Here is a 16,574-nt window from a genome sequence, read left to right as displayed (position 1 = left end):
CCTGGGGAATCTACAAATTGTTGTGGAGGGGGCCTAAGACTGAGTAACTTTCGAACTGTGCTCTCATGTGGGGGGAGGCCTTGACTGTGTCTTAATTGTGTTTGTAGGGTCACAGGGGGTGTGGCATGGAGCTGCCCCCCGATCCGTCTGTGTCCTCCCAACCCCCACACTACGATCTTCACCCCCCCCGCATTACTTTAAGGTAATTTTATCTAATCAATGAAAAACAATTTTAAAATGCTGTTTTTGTGCATTTTTAATTGAATTCCTCCAATTTCCATCCAAATGCCATTTGACACAAAGCATAAGAAAAAAATCACTCACTCAGTAAATAAGAAATGTATCATTTTACAACATAAGTTAAAAAACCATAAAAATGTAAGAATCTGAATAAATGTACGTTACATCGTACCTACATACATTCAGTTAAGCAAATATATAGCTTATCATCCTGGTTAGTAAAAAGAAGGTATCCAAAACTTTTGAAAGAGACAACGGAAAACTGCAGAGGAATATTCTGCTCCTGCAACTTCCTCTTAATTGGCAATTCCAATATTTCATGGCAAGAAAATATTATCGATTATTTTGTATTACTTGATGCCGACTAAGATTAGGGCTCTATTGTACTAGGCACCATATACACATAACAAGAAAAAAAATCCTGTCTTAAAGAACTTACAATCTAAGTGGACAAGACAGAAACAAGATGGGAGGGGAAACAGACATCTACCCAGATTCACACATGGAATCTGTAGCAAAGTCCAGAACAGTTCCCATGTTTCCTAGACCTGTGTTCTATCCTTTAGAAAACATTGCCTTGCAAAGCAGAAGTGCATATGGCAATTGAAAAAAATATCTCCAAGCTGGAAAGGGGGGAGTAATTTAAAGGAAAGGAAGCAGCTCTGTAGAAACCTACAATATTCCCCATGGAGAATAAAAGACAGCCACCAATAAGAGAGACTGGAATGCAAGAACTGAAAAAGAAAACTAAAGAGCAAATGCAACAGAGGTAATTTGAGATATAAATATAAATGACAGAAAAATCCTTAAGTATCTGAAAACTAAAAAGCCTGGTAGAGAGTCAGTGCTTAAAGGAGCGGAGTGGGAAGCTAGTAGCTAGCAGTAAGGTCAATATCACTCATAGCTTGGACAATTCCTTTACAATATAGTCCCAAGAGATTCTGAAGGTCACACCTTTCCTGGCAAAAGAAAATTACAAAACCCTTACATTGCATTAAGATCACTGCAGATCAGATAATGAGGAAATTAAAACAACACTTGAGAGAGCAGCTGGTCCAGGAGTAACAAGGAATTAAGGTTTCAGAGTGGTAACCGTGTTAGTCTGTATCAGCAAAAAAAACAAGGCATACTTGTGGCACCCTAGAGACTAACAAATTTATTTGGGCATAAGCTTTCGTGGGCTAAAACCCACTTCATCGGATGCATGCAGTGGAAAATACAGTAGGAATATATATACACCCACAGAGAGAACATGAAAAAATGGGTGTTGCCATACCAACTGTAACAAGACCAATTAATTAAGGTGGGCTATTATCAGCTGGAGAAAAAAAACCTTTTGTAGTGATAATCAGCGTGGCCCATTTCAAACAGTTGACAAGAAGGTGTGAGTAACAGTAGGGGAAAAAATTAGCATGGGGAAATAGTTCTTACTTTGCGTAATGACCCATCCACTCCCAGTCTCTATTCAAGGAATTAAGAGAGATTCTGGCACCTGGAATTTGCAAAGCAGCAATATCTCCTCTGCTTCTTGGATACATCTCCTGTATTAGGGCTCTGTCCTGATGGCCCTTGCAGGGGGAAGGTATTTAAAGGTGGAAAAGACCTGTTTACAAGAGTAAACAAAAACATCTTCTGTATTTTCCACAGTATGCAGCCGATGAAGTGAGCTGTAGCTCACAAAAGCTTATGCTCAAATAAATTGGTTAGTCTCTAAGGTGCCACAAGTCCTCCTTTTCTTTTTGCGAATACAGTCTAACATGGCTGTTACTCTGAAACCTGTTTACAAGAGTGAATCTATTATCCTAACTGACCCCACTTCTCACAGACCAAACCACTGAACAATGTCTAAATCCATTTCCTACTGCACTTAAAAGAAAGTTAACAAGTGAAAAGAAACTGGCCCAACTTTGGCTGCAAGGAAAGTCTCAGCCAGGTTAAAATACAATGATATTATGCAAAAAGAAAAGGAGTACTTGTGGCACCTTAGAGACTAACCAATTTATTTGAGCATGAGCTTTCGTGAGCTACAGCTCACTTCATCGGATGCATACTGTGGAAAATACAGAAGATGTTTGTTTTTATACACACAAATCATGAAAAAATGGGTATTTATCACTACAAAAGGTTTTCTCTCCCCCCACCCCACTCTCCTGCTGGTAATAGTTTATGTAAAGTGATCACTCTCCTTACAATGTGTATGATAATCAAGGTTGGCCATTTCCAGCACAAATCCAGGTTTCCCCCCCCACCCCCCCAAACAAACCCACTCTCCTGTTGGTAATAGCTTATCTAAAGTGATCACTCTCCTTACAATGTGTATGATAATCAAGGTGGGCCATTTCCAGCACAAATCCAGGGTTTAACAAGAACGTCTGAGGGGGAAAACAAGGTCTGAGGTGTTAGGAAAACAAGGGGAAATAGGTTACCTTGCATAATGACTTAGCCACTGCCAGTCTCTATTCAAGCCTAAGTTAATTGTATCCAATTTGCAAATGAATTCCAATTCAGCAGTCTCTCGCTGGAGTCTGGATTTTAAGTTTTTCTGTTGTAATATCGCAACTTTCATGTCTGTAATTGCGTGACCAGAGAGATTGAAGTGTTCTCCGACTGGTTTATGAATGTTATAATTCTTGACATCTGATTTGTGTCCATTTATTCTTTTACGTAGAGACTGTCCAGTTTGACCAATGTATATGGCAGAGAGGCATTGCTGGCACATGATGGCATATATCACATTGGTAGATGTGCAGGTGAACGAGCCTCTGATAGTGTGGCTGATGTTATTAGGCCCTGTGATGGTGTCCCCTGAATAGATATGTGGGCACAGTTGGCAACGGGCTTTGTTACAAGGATAGGTTCCTAGGTTATTGGTTCTGTTGTGTGGTATGTGGTTGCTGGTGAGTAATCGCTTCAGGTTGGGGGACTGTCTGTAGGCAAGGACTGGCTTGTCTCCCAAGATTTGTGAGAGTGTTGGGTCATCCTTCAGGATAGGTTGTAGATCCTTGATAATGCATTGGAGGGGTTTTAGTTGGGGGCTGAAGGTGACGGCTAGTGGCGTTCTGTTATTTTCTTTGTTAGGCCTGTCCTGTAGTGGGTGACTTCTGGGAACTCTTCTGGCTCTGTCAAGTCACCCACTACAGGACAGGCCTAACAAAGAAAATAACAGAACAAGGTAACCTATTTCCCTTTCTTTTCCTAACCCCCCCCCCCCCCCCCAGACGTTCTTGTTAAACCCTGGATTTGTGCTGGAAATGGCCCACCTTGATTATCGTACACATTGTAAGGAGAGTGATCACTTTAGATAAGCTATTACCAACAGGAGAGTGGGTTTGTTTGGGGGGGTGTGGGGGGGAAACCTGGATTTGTGCTGGAAATGGCCAACCTTGATTATCATACACATTGTAAGGAGAGTGATCACTTTACATAAACTATTACCAGCAGGAGAGTGGGGTGGGGGGAGAGAAAACCTTTTGTAGTGATAAATACCCATTTTTTCATGGTCTGTGTGTATAAAAGCAAACATCTTCTGTATTTTCCACAGTATGCATCCGATGAAGTGAGCTGTAGCTCACGAAAGCTTATGCTCAAATCAATTGGTTAGTCTCTAAGGTGCCACAAGTCCTCCTTTTCCTTTTGCGAATACAGACCAACACGGCTGTTACTCTGAAGAATGATATTATGTGAAATGGAGAAACGTGTATAGCTTGGAAAGGGGTAGCTAAGAGATTTAACACAGGAAAGCTCCTTACATAGCTGTTTGAGCGTAATAGACAAAGGAGGAGCAATGGCTGCACAGCACTTTGGCTTTCTGAAAAGCTTTGTTGTATTGTACCAGACCAACGATTAATCTACAAAGCAAGTGCAATAGCATGGACAGCTAGACACTCAAATTAGAAACAGTTTTAGACATGAAGATTAGGTGTTGCTAATAAAAAGCGATGAACTGAAGGGACACCAGAAGGGTCAAATATCACTATGTTATCAATAAGTCATTGCCATTTTCAAAAGTGGCTGTATTTGCATGTGTCACACACATTACGGTGAAAGCAGCCTCTTTGCACAAGATGCAGGGCAGTGGTGAATAAACCCTAAAACTAGGGGGAGGAATTATTTAGGATGGTACATGGGGAAGTATGTGGGGGAGGGGGCTAACAGTATTGCCAACAGTAAACATTCAAAAATCATTAGACCTCAAAAAAATCATGAAATTGGCTTTAAAATCGTGATTGTTTTTAAAAGGTGTATGTTTGGGGCTCCTTTTATTTGTCTTCTGGATTTTGAACCTCTAAGATACACCCACATTATATTTTTAAGGGCTTCTTCACAACGATGAGGGCTAGAAACTTAGTTTTTTGTTTTAAATTTAAGGCGCAGATTTCATATAATCTCACCTGGCTTCAAGAGCTGGGGTTTAAGAACCCCACCAAATATCGTTAGTCAGCAACACTGGGGTAAATAGGAGTAATGAGATTAAATTAAGGGAAATACAGGCTGAATACTGTTAAGCACCAACAAATGCTTCCTAATAATGAGATCTATTAGGCAGTAGAATCATCTCCCAAGGAAGCTAGTGGGATCTGCCACAACTTGGGAGATTTCAAACTAGCCTGGATCGTGAACTAGTCTAGCAATGAACAGCTCTTTGTTGGCTAGTAGGTCTTTTTCATCTCTAAAGTCTGTGTTCCTTGTTCTTGTGGTTCTGTTTGCTTGCATGATAATAAACAGCTAGGTTCACATGGCTATGATAAAAATCAAACACAGTGTGTTTAACTTGTGCTTGCACATACTGCTCGACAAATTATTGAAACTGAAAGATCATTAAATTGAGTTCAGAAACATAATGTATAAAAATAAAAAGTCAGACATTTTATTATTCCAGCAACATTATAAAGCACAGCTACTTGGTATAGAGAATAATATGGAAAAATGTAAAGTATGGCTGTAGTGGGGCCACTGCCCCACTTCAGGAGAAAAAGGGCTCGAACAGGCCAGAGAGGCTGCGCAGACTGGCAGGCAGCCAGCAAAGGCCTCTGGAGAGCCAATCAGGGCAAAGAAAGAGGCAGCCAATCAGGGCCAGGCTGGGCCCTACATAAAGGCTGCCTAACAAAGGAGAGGGCAGTCTCCCCCTGATCAACAAGGGAGGAGGACTAGCTCCTGGTAGAAGGAATGGCACCCTGGACAGAGCAGTACTGAGCAGGGCAGTCAGAGCTCTGGCTGACCCTGCAGGCCTTGAAACAAGGGCTGAGTGAGTGCTAGGGCTACGGGGAAGTGGTCCAGGGAAGGCAGGCAGCGATAGAGAGTGGAGGAAGGCAGCAAGCGGCTGCTGCTCAAGGGTCCTTGGCTGGGGCCCAGAGCAATGGGTGGGCCTGGGTCCCTCCCCCCCCCCCCCCCCCGCACTGCACCTTGCCACGAGGGAGCATGGCCCATGGACTGCACCTTGTCCCTCAGGTAAGGGACTAGACTTTGGGGTGGCAGGTGGCCATGAAGACAGGTGTGGACTAGGACTGCTGATATGCCCCTGGAAGGGGGGAGAATGGAGTAGTGGGCACTGTTGGAGGGTGGTGTCTGCTCTCTAGACCTCTTCAGGACAACGGGCGAGACACCAGCCAGTAGAAAGCGTGCTGAGGCTGGAATGAGCTAATTCCTGGACTGACCAGCAGGAGGCACCACAGTGGTGAGTCAGCACTCTGTTACAATGGCCTATGGGAAGCTGGAACATAAAACTGGAATGGACCATCTGGACCATGGAGTCCAGTCTCCCGCTATCACAGGCAACCCTGTCATATCCCATTCGTAAACTTGTCAAGCTCCATCTTAAAACTAGTTTGGTTGTTTGCCCTTACTAATCCTATTGGAAGACTGAATCTCACTCCTCCAACAGCTAGAAAACTTCTAATTTCAAATCTAAATTTATTCATGGAATGTCTATTCACTTGTTCTTGTGCCAACATTTAACTTAAATAGCTCTTAGCTCTGCTAGGTATTTACACACACATAGTTTATAGAGTGCAATCCGAGCCCCCCTCAGCCCTTGTCTTGCTAGGCTACAGCAGAGCTTTGCTCGTTTGTCTTTGCTGTGTAGTTACTATTGTTAATGGGCTTAAGACATTCCACTTCAGTTTTGCAATACCCTTCCTTCCATTGGCCAGCTATTCTATTCTACTCTTTTCTTTAGTCTTCACCATGCACCCTCAACCATGTTACCTAATGTCTGCAAAGTGCCACAATCCAAATTATTTGGGCTTTGCTTACAGGAGAAAGTGCCTCTCTCCACATGTATTATTGCCCCAGTTGCAATTAAGAGAGGTACTCAAGAGACATGGGTTCTATCCCCACTCTACCACTGACCTACTGTGTGACCTTGGGCAAGTCACTTCTCATCTCTGTGCCTGTTTCCCCTCTTACTCCTTGTCTGTTTAGACAATAAGCTCTTCAAGGCAGGGATGATCTCTCACTATCTGCCTGTGCAACATCCAGCACAACAGTAGCCCAGTCTTACTGCAATACAAAAGATAAATAATACATACCGGAGCCTTTTCACTCTCCCTTTAAACAAAAGGGGGCAGCTAGGAGGATGTTTCTGTCAAGGGCCACTCTACTCCTTGGTCCAAAATACCTGCATGCATTGATCTTAGGGGAATATTGCAAGACACATCCATGTTTCTGGGTGTTGGGAAAGAGCAAGAGACAGGGCAGATTCCTTCGGAAGGATGGAGCGCCCATTTTATATTTAATTGCATGGCTGGTTAGTTGTGTGTGTGCTGTGATCTACATCTCTTTCATGGAGGATTTGATATTTATTATTTTTATTCATTGTGTACTAAATTATGTAAAATCTAACAGCTTTGGGATAGGCAGCTGGCTTTTTTATTTTTTTTAAATCAAAGTCGTTATTACACTCTAGCCTTATGGTGAAGCCTCATGGGATCTGATGAGTAGCTGTCTTTTCCATAAAGCTAAATGCTAGGGCCTACATTTTCATTAGTAATGAGTGATGTTGGGTGCCCAACTTCAGACATCTTAAAAAGGGACTGATTTTCAGAATCGGGTCCCTCTAAGAATACTCAAGTTGGGCAAGCCAAGTCACTAACACTTTTGAAGATTTAGGCCTAGATTTTTTTCTGAAGTGCCTTGCCTACAGTTAAGAGTCAGAGAATGTTTTCTCCAGTGAGTAAAGGACAGGATTCCCGAGTGCTATAACTGACTCCTTCACTCACTCTGACTTTGGATAAGTCACTTCTTTTATCTATGCCTCGGTTTGCCCCTGTAAAATGAATGTGATAATAGTTATCACTGCTATTCTGCAGTTTTGTATTAGCATCCCCCCACTAGCATAAGTGCTTAAAAGGGATCGTAATTGGGCTTAACTCATTCATATTTATAAAATGTTTTATAATCCTTGGTTGAAGGGTTCTACAGAAGTACTACAATTTAAATGTTCTTCTTCTAGTCATTACTATTCTCTACACTGTTTGCATTCTAGCCCAGACCTCTGGTCTAGTAAAGCTCCAATTCACAGCTCTACTGATGATAGTTTTAAATGTTACAGAAAATAATTCCAGGCTTCTGTTTAGAGAACCTTGATACTCTGAAATAATTTAGAGAGGCAATTGGTATGATAAGATGCGCTAATACATCTGTAGCGGGAGGTCCATACGGGACCCAAACCACACATGCATTTACTCAGCACTCCCTTGGACCTCACAGCACACCTTTCCCCTAATTGGCCACTCTTCTATCCAAGTAGTTAAACCATCAACAGCAACATACCTCCCAAAATTATTACCCTAAAAGCTCTCAAGCCTATAATTGTGTTAGACAATAATATAAATGCCGCTATGGCTCTCTATGATGGACTTCACAAATTTCAAAGTAGCAGCCGTGTTAATCTGTATTCGCAAAAAGAAAAGGAGTACTTGTGGCACCTTAGAGACTAACCAATTTGAGTATAAGCTTTCGTGAGCTACAGCTCACTTCATCGGATGCAACAAAAGGTTTTCAAGCCAAGCAATTACACTGGATTTCCAACTAAGATTTGGGAGATTAAACTTCCCATGGAGCTGCCCTGGAATGGGAGATGGGGCATGTTGGAGTGCTTCAACATGTGTTAAACCTCACATTCTCTGGCTGTCAGAAACCCATCCTACACAGAAATCAGGGCAGTGCAAATAAAGCATATGCATCATGTTAAAATTGTTAGTGTCATGTCAGGAGAGACCATAAAAGGGGATTGGGTTTACAAGCTTTCAGGAGCAACAGATATTCCAATACTGTTCCAGTCTCTGTGCAGGGCATAACCTGGGGCTGCAGACCAAAACTGGGCTCCTAACTTCCAGACTTTTGTTGTTTGTTTGCCTGTTTATAGGGAGATGCCTATAGATTTGTCCTGAACTTTGCACTTTCCTAGAGAAAGGCAACAGGGATCCTCTGTGGGTTTTTCCAACAGACAGCAGAGTAAACGCTGAAATCAAATGCAGCAGAAGGAAATGGGATCATTTGGGATGTAAAATTCTCAGATTGATTCTCATTGCAATTTTAAAGACAAAGATGATGGACAGAAAGGAAGAACCATACTTTTGTTTAAATGAACTCTGTCAAATCTCATCCTTTTTTCCATTACAAAGTGGGACTTGGATCCATCCACTTTCTTGTGATATCTGAGCAGCAGGGGTTAGAGGGTTGTTTTGGAAATGTCAGCACATCATTCAGATAAGCAGAAGGCTCCAGAGACATGACAGTCTCAAATCGTATGGTCCGATCCACAAAATACTATGCAGATCATGTCTCACAGTCTTCTTTTAATTTACAAAGAGAATGTAAAGGACACTGGGGCCTATGGTCTAATGTCTAAAGTAGGGCTGGGATTGTTGAGTCCTGTTCCTAGCTCTGGGAGGGAATACGTGCTAGTGGGTACAGCATAGGCTAGGAATCAGGTTTCCTAGATTCTGTTCCAAGAGCCATAATGAGCATGTCATTTAGTGCCAAGAAAGGAGGGTAGAAAGTGGGGTCAGGAGACCTGGCTTGTATTCCTATCTCTGTTAGTAACTTGGTGTGGTTGATCAAGTCACTTTACCTCTCTGGTACCACATTTTATCTCCCAATGCTGTGTATGATACTTAGCTGTCTCACAGAGGTCAATTAATTAGAAATGTCTAAGGACACTTTGATCCCCTTGAAAAAGAAGTATGATTAAGAGTTGTTACAGTTTTTTTTTCCTCAAAGTTTAAATATTTTGTGACACATTGACTCTACAAAGGGTACTCAGCACTCCACCACCCCACAAATCAGGATACGTCACCTTGTATTGCATTCACTATGGAAGTCCTGCTAGTGACATTCCTCAGACTGACACACAATAGGGTAGAGGAGATGACATAGGCACTGGACTGGGACTCAGGCGATCTGGGCTCAATTCCCAGCTCTGTCATAAGACAGAGCTAGCAATACTCTCCTGCCTTACTGGGGTGTTGTGGCGATGAACTAATGTTTGTGAGGTGTTCTGATGCTGTGGCAATGGATACCTAAACACCCAGCACTTCTACTACTGAGTGCATCTCTACAAGTGGTACCACCACCACTCCTGAATTGGTGGCTACAGATTATGTGCAAGCAGCTTTTTGAAAACTCACTTTGGGAGCAGTCTTTGCATGAAGTTCCTTTCCCTCTCCAGCAGTAGCTACCTCTGAGCTACATAGGGGAGATATAGCACTTGATAGAGGAGGAGAAAGTTATTACAGCCCAAGGGTAGGATACAGAAAATCACCATTAGCAATACAAAATATCCACAGGAAGAAGTGGGCCTAAGTTATTGAAGAAGTGGAGTGGCAGCAAATGAGATCAGTGGGTTTTATGTACCTATGTCTGCCTTTCAGTAAAAATACATTCTTAGTTACCATGTCAACCTTTGCACAATGTGGTCCGAATGGTACTTCAGGGAGGCGGAGCTCCTTCTTAGGTGAACACACACTGCAGTCTGCAATGCAGCCCGATCGCTCCCCAAACAGTGTCTCTGAACAGCAGAGTGACATTAATTGGTAATGTTTTGATGTTAGATTTTTTTTTTTTTAAAACATCAAAACTAATATCTGGACTTTTTTGCAATGATCTTATATTGCAAAGTTTCAGAAGGCAACAGAAAACCTCACGTTTAAACCAGAGGAATGGAAAGCATATAAAATCTGAATATGGGAGAATCCAGAGATTTATGACAAATCAGAAACTAAAAAGAGAGAAAAGTAATAAAGAGGAAAAATGAGCAGCAAACTCCAAAGAGGTGGGGGTCATCTGTAGGTCACAGAGCTAAGAAAACAAAACCAGAGAGAAAATCCTGAATTCCTGAGACAGGTATTGGGACTTCAGAAAGAGTCTCTGCTGACTCAGGGACCTAGTAACAGAGCTCTTTGCTGCTATGCAGGAGACTATGGGCTAATTCCCAGAGCTGAGCTTTCGCTTCCCAAGGGCTACTTGTGTTTACCTAGCAAAGAATTTAACTCACGGCTGCACAGATGCCTCTACTGAAATTCAGGAGATGGTAAAAACTCACAGAAACTGAAAAGATTTTCAGTAGCATCACTCAACCTTGATAACATCGTATGACATTGACTGTTGATCCCATGACTACCTCCCCCCCCACTGCCTGACCACAACCATCACCCTTATCAACCTGCTTTCCTTCTAAGGCCTTTGTCTAGACACAGAGATTGTATTGGTTTAACTTAAACCTGGTTTTAAAGAAGTGCAAAGTCCCCTGTGGACGCTCTTGTTTCAGTTTAGCTCAAACCAGTTCCCTGAAGTTATGCAAGTAGGGAAGGTGGAAGGAGAGCTCTTGATTTGAAGTCTCCAGACAGAAGCTGAAGCAGGAGAAAGAATTTGAGCATTTGGGAAGTACGTATAGTGCCCCTGGTGAGAGATCCAGAGAACTGAAAAGATGAGCCCACTCTGCCTGGGCAACAGTGAAAAGGGTGGCAGGAATACTGTGAGACCTGCAGTTAAGTAACAAACTGAAAAGAAAGTGTATGTGTTTGTCCCTTCCTGGAAATGCTGCGTCTTACAGAGATAGAAGAAAAGAAGATACTGGTAATAGAAAATAATACACTGAGGAGAATGGCTGGCAAGTGGAAAGTAGACAGAATGCACATGGAAGAAATTAGGGGGAAGATATACTTAGGTTGGAGAGCACCCATTTGAGTGGGCTGTATATGTGATAAGAATGGGAGAATGACTACCAGCAAAGGAAGTATACAAGGAAGAGGATAGCAAGAAAGGACATGGAAGTTCAAGGATACGAGGCAAAGACTGCCAAGAGAAGTTTGAACAGAAAAAAGACTGGAACTATGAAGTCTACGAACCCGTGCCATGGTCCAGAAGAGTGGCAAAGGATCCCAGGCACCGTACTCTGTGTAAATGGGGAAAAGGAATTGAGAAATGTAGTGTGCAAACCCCTGTGTAGATGCTGTTGCTTCAGTTTAGTGCAAACCGGTTCCCAATGGAGTTAACATAAACAGGACGAAGCCACTCTGACACTGAAATAAGTGTGTTCACACAGGTGTCTCTATCAGTTTAACTAAATTGGTTTAATAATCATGCCTTTAGTTTAACTGGAGCATGCAGCAGCAGCAACTCGGCATGTAGACAAGCCTTGAATAATGACATGGTCATGTTGCTGTTATAAGCCAGCAACTAATCTTTACCAACTAATCTTATGCTGCTTTTTAAAAACTAACTTATTATGTCTGAGCTTTGCAAGGCAGGGATGGTGAACCTTATATGTTCCATAATGCAAGGAACATTATCTATATCTATCTCTATGTATTTTCAACACTTCAACTAGTGTGGCCTAATTTATCTTTGGCTTGTTTCATCTAAAGGAAATATCTAAACACTGGATGTTGGCCAATACTATGTCACTGTTTAGTGTTTATGCTCAGGGAGACAGTTTAACTTCAGGTTTCAGAGTAACAGCCGTGTTAGTCTGTATTCGCAAAAAGAAAAGGAGGACTTGTGGCACCTTAGAGACTAACCAATTTATTAGAGCATAAGCTTTCGTGAGCTACAGCTCACTTCCTCAGATGCATATCGTGCATAAGTTTAACTTCAGTTAGTTTAGCTTCAGTTGGGGGAAAGTCTCCAAAATGATTCTGACAAGTCAAACAGGGGAACACTGTGAAAGAAAATACCCTAGGGTGACTGGAACAGCTAATCTGATTTCAGGAATGACAGATCCTGCTTCAGTGACTCCTGGGGACCCTCTGAGAATTATTGGTGTGAACTCAAAAATGGAAGTAACACAGTTAAATGTATAGACAGTTCTACATCAATAAGCTAATTTTCAAGGGAACTGAATCATTGAAGAGAAAAAAATCATGAAATTGAAAATAAAGAATAAAGGGGTTAGTGCAAGACACATTCAATGGCAACTATTTTAAAGCTTAGTTATAATTCCAGTGCCACAGGTGTAAATACAACATTTCACTGCAGCAAAGCAGCAGCAAAGGTTGCAATGAATACGCTTCAGATTTCATCCTGCATGATTTGCCCAATCCATAGCATAATTCACATATGTAGTTTACATGCAGAACATAGCCACTAGAAATGGCATTTGCTAAAGAAGAGGACTGAGAGTTAGGTCTCCTGGATTCTAGTCCCAGCTCTCAGAGGCAGCTGAGTCTAGCTGTTAGAACAAGAGAGGCTGGGAGTCAGGTTTCTATTCTGGGTCTGCTGCTGAGTTCCTGTGTGACCTTTGGTAAGTCATTTCCAATATCTGAGTCTCAGTTTCCCCCATTTGGAAAATACTGGGGATAATACCGACTTGCCTCAGCCTGGGAACTGTGATGGTTCATTAGCTAATTGCCTGCAAAGCAGTCTGGGATCCATGGAGAAGGCACCACAGCAGTGCCATTTAGCACTGGTTTTGAATGCAGATCTGGTGCTCATCTTTAATAAGGATTTGGGTAGCAATACCTCTTCCAGGGCTACAACCTCCTTCTTTGTGGAGGACATCCAGCATCCCATCAAAGGTCGGACAGGGGCCACTGCTCACTGAAACCCATAACATGAGGCCTAGCATAACCCTCTCCAGAGCAACACACATTCTCTGGAGTGGGGCCACCAGCGAAGAAGGGTCATTGGCTTAGGGAGACTGTGATGAAAAGCGTAGAGAAGACTGAGATAGGAAGGGCCCTGTCTGCTAGGAGAACAGCTGAGAAAGAGTAAGGACTATAACCGCTGCCATATGAGGAGAGATTAATAAGACTAGGACTTTTCATTTTGGAAAAGAAACCACTAAGGGGGAATATGATAGAAGTCTATAAAATCATGACCGGTGTGGAGAAAGTAAATAAGGAAGTGTTATTTACTCCTCATAACATAAGAACTAGGGGTCATCAAATGAAATTAATAGGCAGCAGGTTTAAAACAAACAAAAGGAAGTATTTTTTCATAGAATATCAGGGTTGGAAGGGACCTCAGGAGGTCATCTAGTCCAACCCCCTGCTCAGAGCAGGACCGATCCCTGACTAAATCATCCCAGGCAGGGCTTTGTCAAGCCTGACCTTAAAAACTTCTAGGGAAGGAGATTCCACCACCTTCCTAGGTAACACATTCCCGTGCTTCATCACCCTTGTAGTGAAAAGGTTTTTCCTAATATCCAACCTAAATTTCCCCCACTGCAACTTGAGACCATTACTCCTTGTTCTGTCATCTACTACCACTGAGAACAGTCTAGAGCCATCCTCTTTGGAACCCCCTTTCAGGTAGTTGAAAGCAACTATCAAATCCCCCCTCATTCTTCTCCTCTGAAGACTAAACATCCCCAGTTCCCTCAGCCTCTCCTCATAACTCATGTGCTCCAGTCCCCTAATCATTTTTGTTGCCCTCCGCAGAACTCTTTCCAATTTGCCACATCCTTCTTGTAGTGTGGAGCCCAAAACTTGACACAGTACTCCAGATGAGGCCTCACCAATGTCGAATAGAGGGGAACGATCACGTCCCTCGATCTGCTGGCAATGCCCCTACTTATACATCCCCAAATGCCATTGGCCTTCTTGGCAACAAGGGCACGCTGTTGACTCATATCCAGCTTCTCGTCCACTGTAACCCCTAGGTCCTTTTCTGCAGAACTGCTGCCGAGCCATTCGGTCCCTAGTCTGTAGCGGTGCATTGGATTCTTCCGTCCTAAGTGCAGGACTCTGCACTTGTCCTTGTTGAACTTCATCAGATTTCTTTTGGCCCAATCCTCCAATTTGTCTAGGGCCCTCTGTATCCTATCCCTACCCTCCAGCATATCTACCACTCCTCCCAGTTTAGTGTCATCTGCAAACTTGCTGAGGGTGCAATCCACACCATCCTCCAGATCATTTATGAAGATATTGAACAAAACTGGCCCCAGGACCGACCCTTGGGGCACTCCACTTGATACTGGCTGCCAACTAGACATGGAGCCATTGATCACTACCCGTTGAGCCCGACAATCTAGCCAACTTTCTATCCACCTTATAGTCCATTCATCCAGCCCATACTACTTTAACTTGCTGGCAAGAATACTGTGGGAGACCGTGTCAAAAGCTTTGTTAAAGTCAAGGAACAACACGTCCACTGCTTTCCCCTCATCCACAGGGCCAGTTATTTCATAATAGAAGGCAATTAGATTAGTCAGGCATGACTTTCCCTTGGTGAATCCATGCTGACTGTTTCTGATCACTTTCCTCTCCTCTAAGTGCTTCAGAATGGATTCCTTGAGGACCTGCTCCATGACTTTTCCAGGGACTGAGGTGAGGCTGACTGGCCTGTAGTTCCCAGGATCCTCCTCCTTCCCTTTTTTAAAGATGGGCACTAGATTAGCCTTTTTCCAGTCATCTGGGACCTCCCCCGATCGCCATGAGTTTTCAAAGATAATGGCCAATGGCTCTGCAATCACATCCGCCAACTCCTTTAGCACTCTTGGATGCAACGCATCCAGCCCCATGGACCTGTGCTCATCCAGCTTTTCTAAATAGTCCCGAACCATTTCTTTCTCCACAGAAGGCTGGTCATGTGCTGCCCAGTGCAGTAGTCTGGGAGCTGACCTCGTTCGTGAAGACAGAGGCAAAAAAAGCATTGAGTACGTTAGCTTTTTCCACATCCTCTGTCACGAGGTTGCCTCCCTCATTCAGTAAGGGGCCCACACTTCCCTTGACTTTCTTCTTGTTGCTAACACACCTGAAGAAACCCTTCTTGTTACTCTTAACATCTCTTGCTAGCTGCAACTCCACGTGTGATTTGGCCTTCCTGATTTCACTCCTGCATGTCCGAGCAATATTTTTATACTCTTTCCTGGTCATTTGTCCAATCTTCCACTTCTTGTAAGCTTCTTTTTTGTATTTAAGAGCAGCAAAGATTTCACGGTGAAGCCAAGCTGGTCGCCTGCCATATTTACTATTCTTTCTACACATTGGCATGGTTTGTCCCTGTAACCTCAATAAGGATTCTTTAAAATACAGCCAGCTCTCCTGGACTCCTTTCCCCCTCATGTTATTCTCCCAGGGGATCTTGCCCATCAGTTCCCTGAGGGAGTCAGTCTGCTTTTCTGAAGTCCAAGGTCTGTATTCTGCTGCTCTCCTTTCTTCCCTGTATCAGGATCCTGAACTCGACCATTTCATGGTCACTGCCTCCCAGGTTCCCATCCACTTTTGCTTTCCCTACTAATTCTTCCCAGTTTGTGAGCAGCAGGTCAAGAAGAGCTCTGCCTCTAGTTGGTTCCTCCAGCACTTGCACCAGGAAATTGTCCCCTACATTTTCCAAAAACTTCCTGGGTTGCCTGTGCACCGCTGTATTGCTCTCCCAGCAGATATCAGAGTGATTGACGTCTCCCATGAGAACTAGGGCCTGCGATCTAGTGACTTCTGCGAGCTGCCGGAAGAAAGCCTTGTGCACCTCATCCCCCTGGTCTGGTGGTCTATAGTAGACTCCCACCACGACATCACTCTTGTTGCTCACACTTCTAAACTTAATCCAGAGACTCTCAGGTTTTTCTGCAGTTTCATACTTGAGCTCTAAGCAGTCATACTGCTCCCTTACATACAGTGCAACTCGCCCACCTTTTCTGCCCTTCCTGAACAGCTTATATCCATCCATAACAGTACTCCAGTCATGTGAGTTATCCCACCAAGACTGTTATTCCAATCACATCATAATTCCTTGACTGTGCCACGACTTCCAATTCTCCCTGCTTGTTTCCCAGGCTTTCTGCATTTGTGTATATAGGCACTTGAGGTAACCTGCTGATCGCCCCTCTTTCTCAGTATGAGGCAGGAGCCCTCCCCTCTCACATGCTCCTGCCTCCTCCCGGTATCCCACTT

The sequence above is a fragment of the Lepidochelys kempii genome, chromosome 23 (genome assembly GCF_965140285.1).
Source record: "Lepidochelys kempii isolate rLepKem1 chromosome 23, rLepKem1.hap1, whole genome shotgun sequence".
NCBI lineage: Eukaryota > Metazoa > Chordata > Testudines > Cheloniidae > Lepidochelys > Lepidochelys kempii.
Note: the sequence above shows the minus strand (reverse complement) of the source record.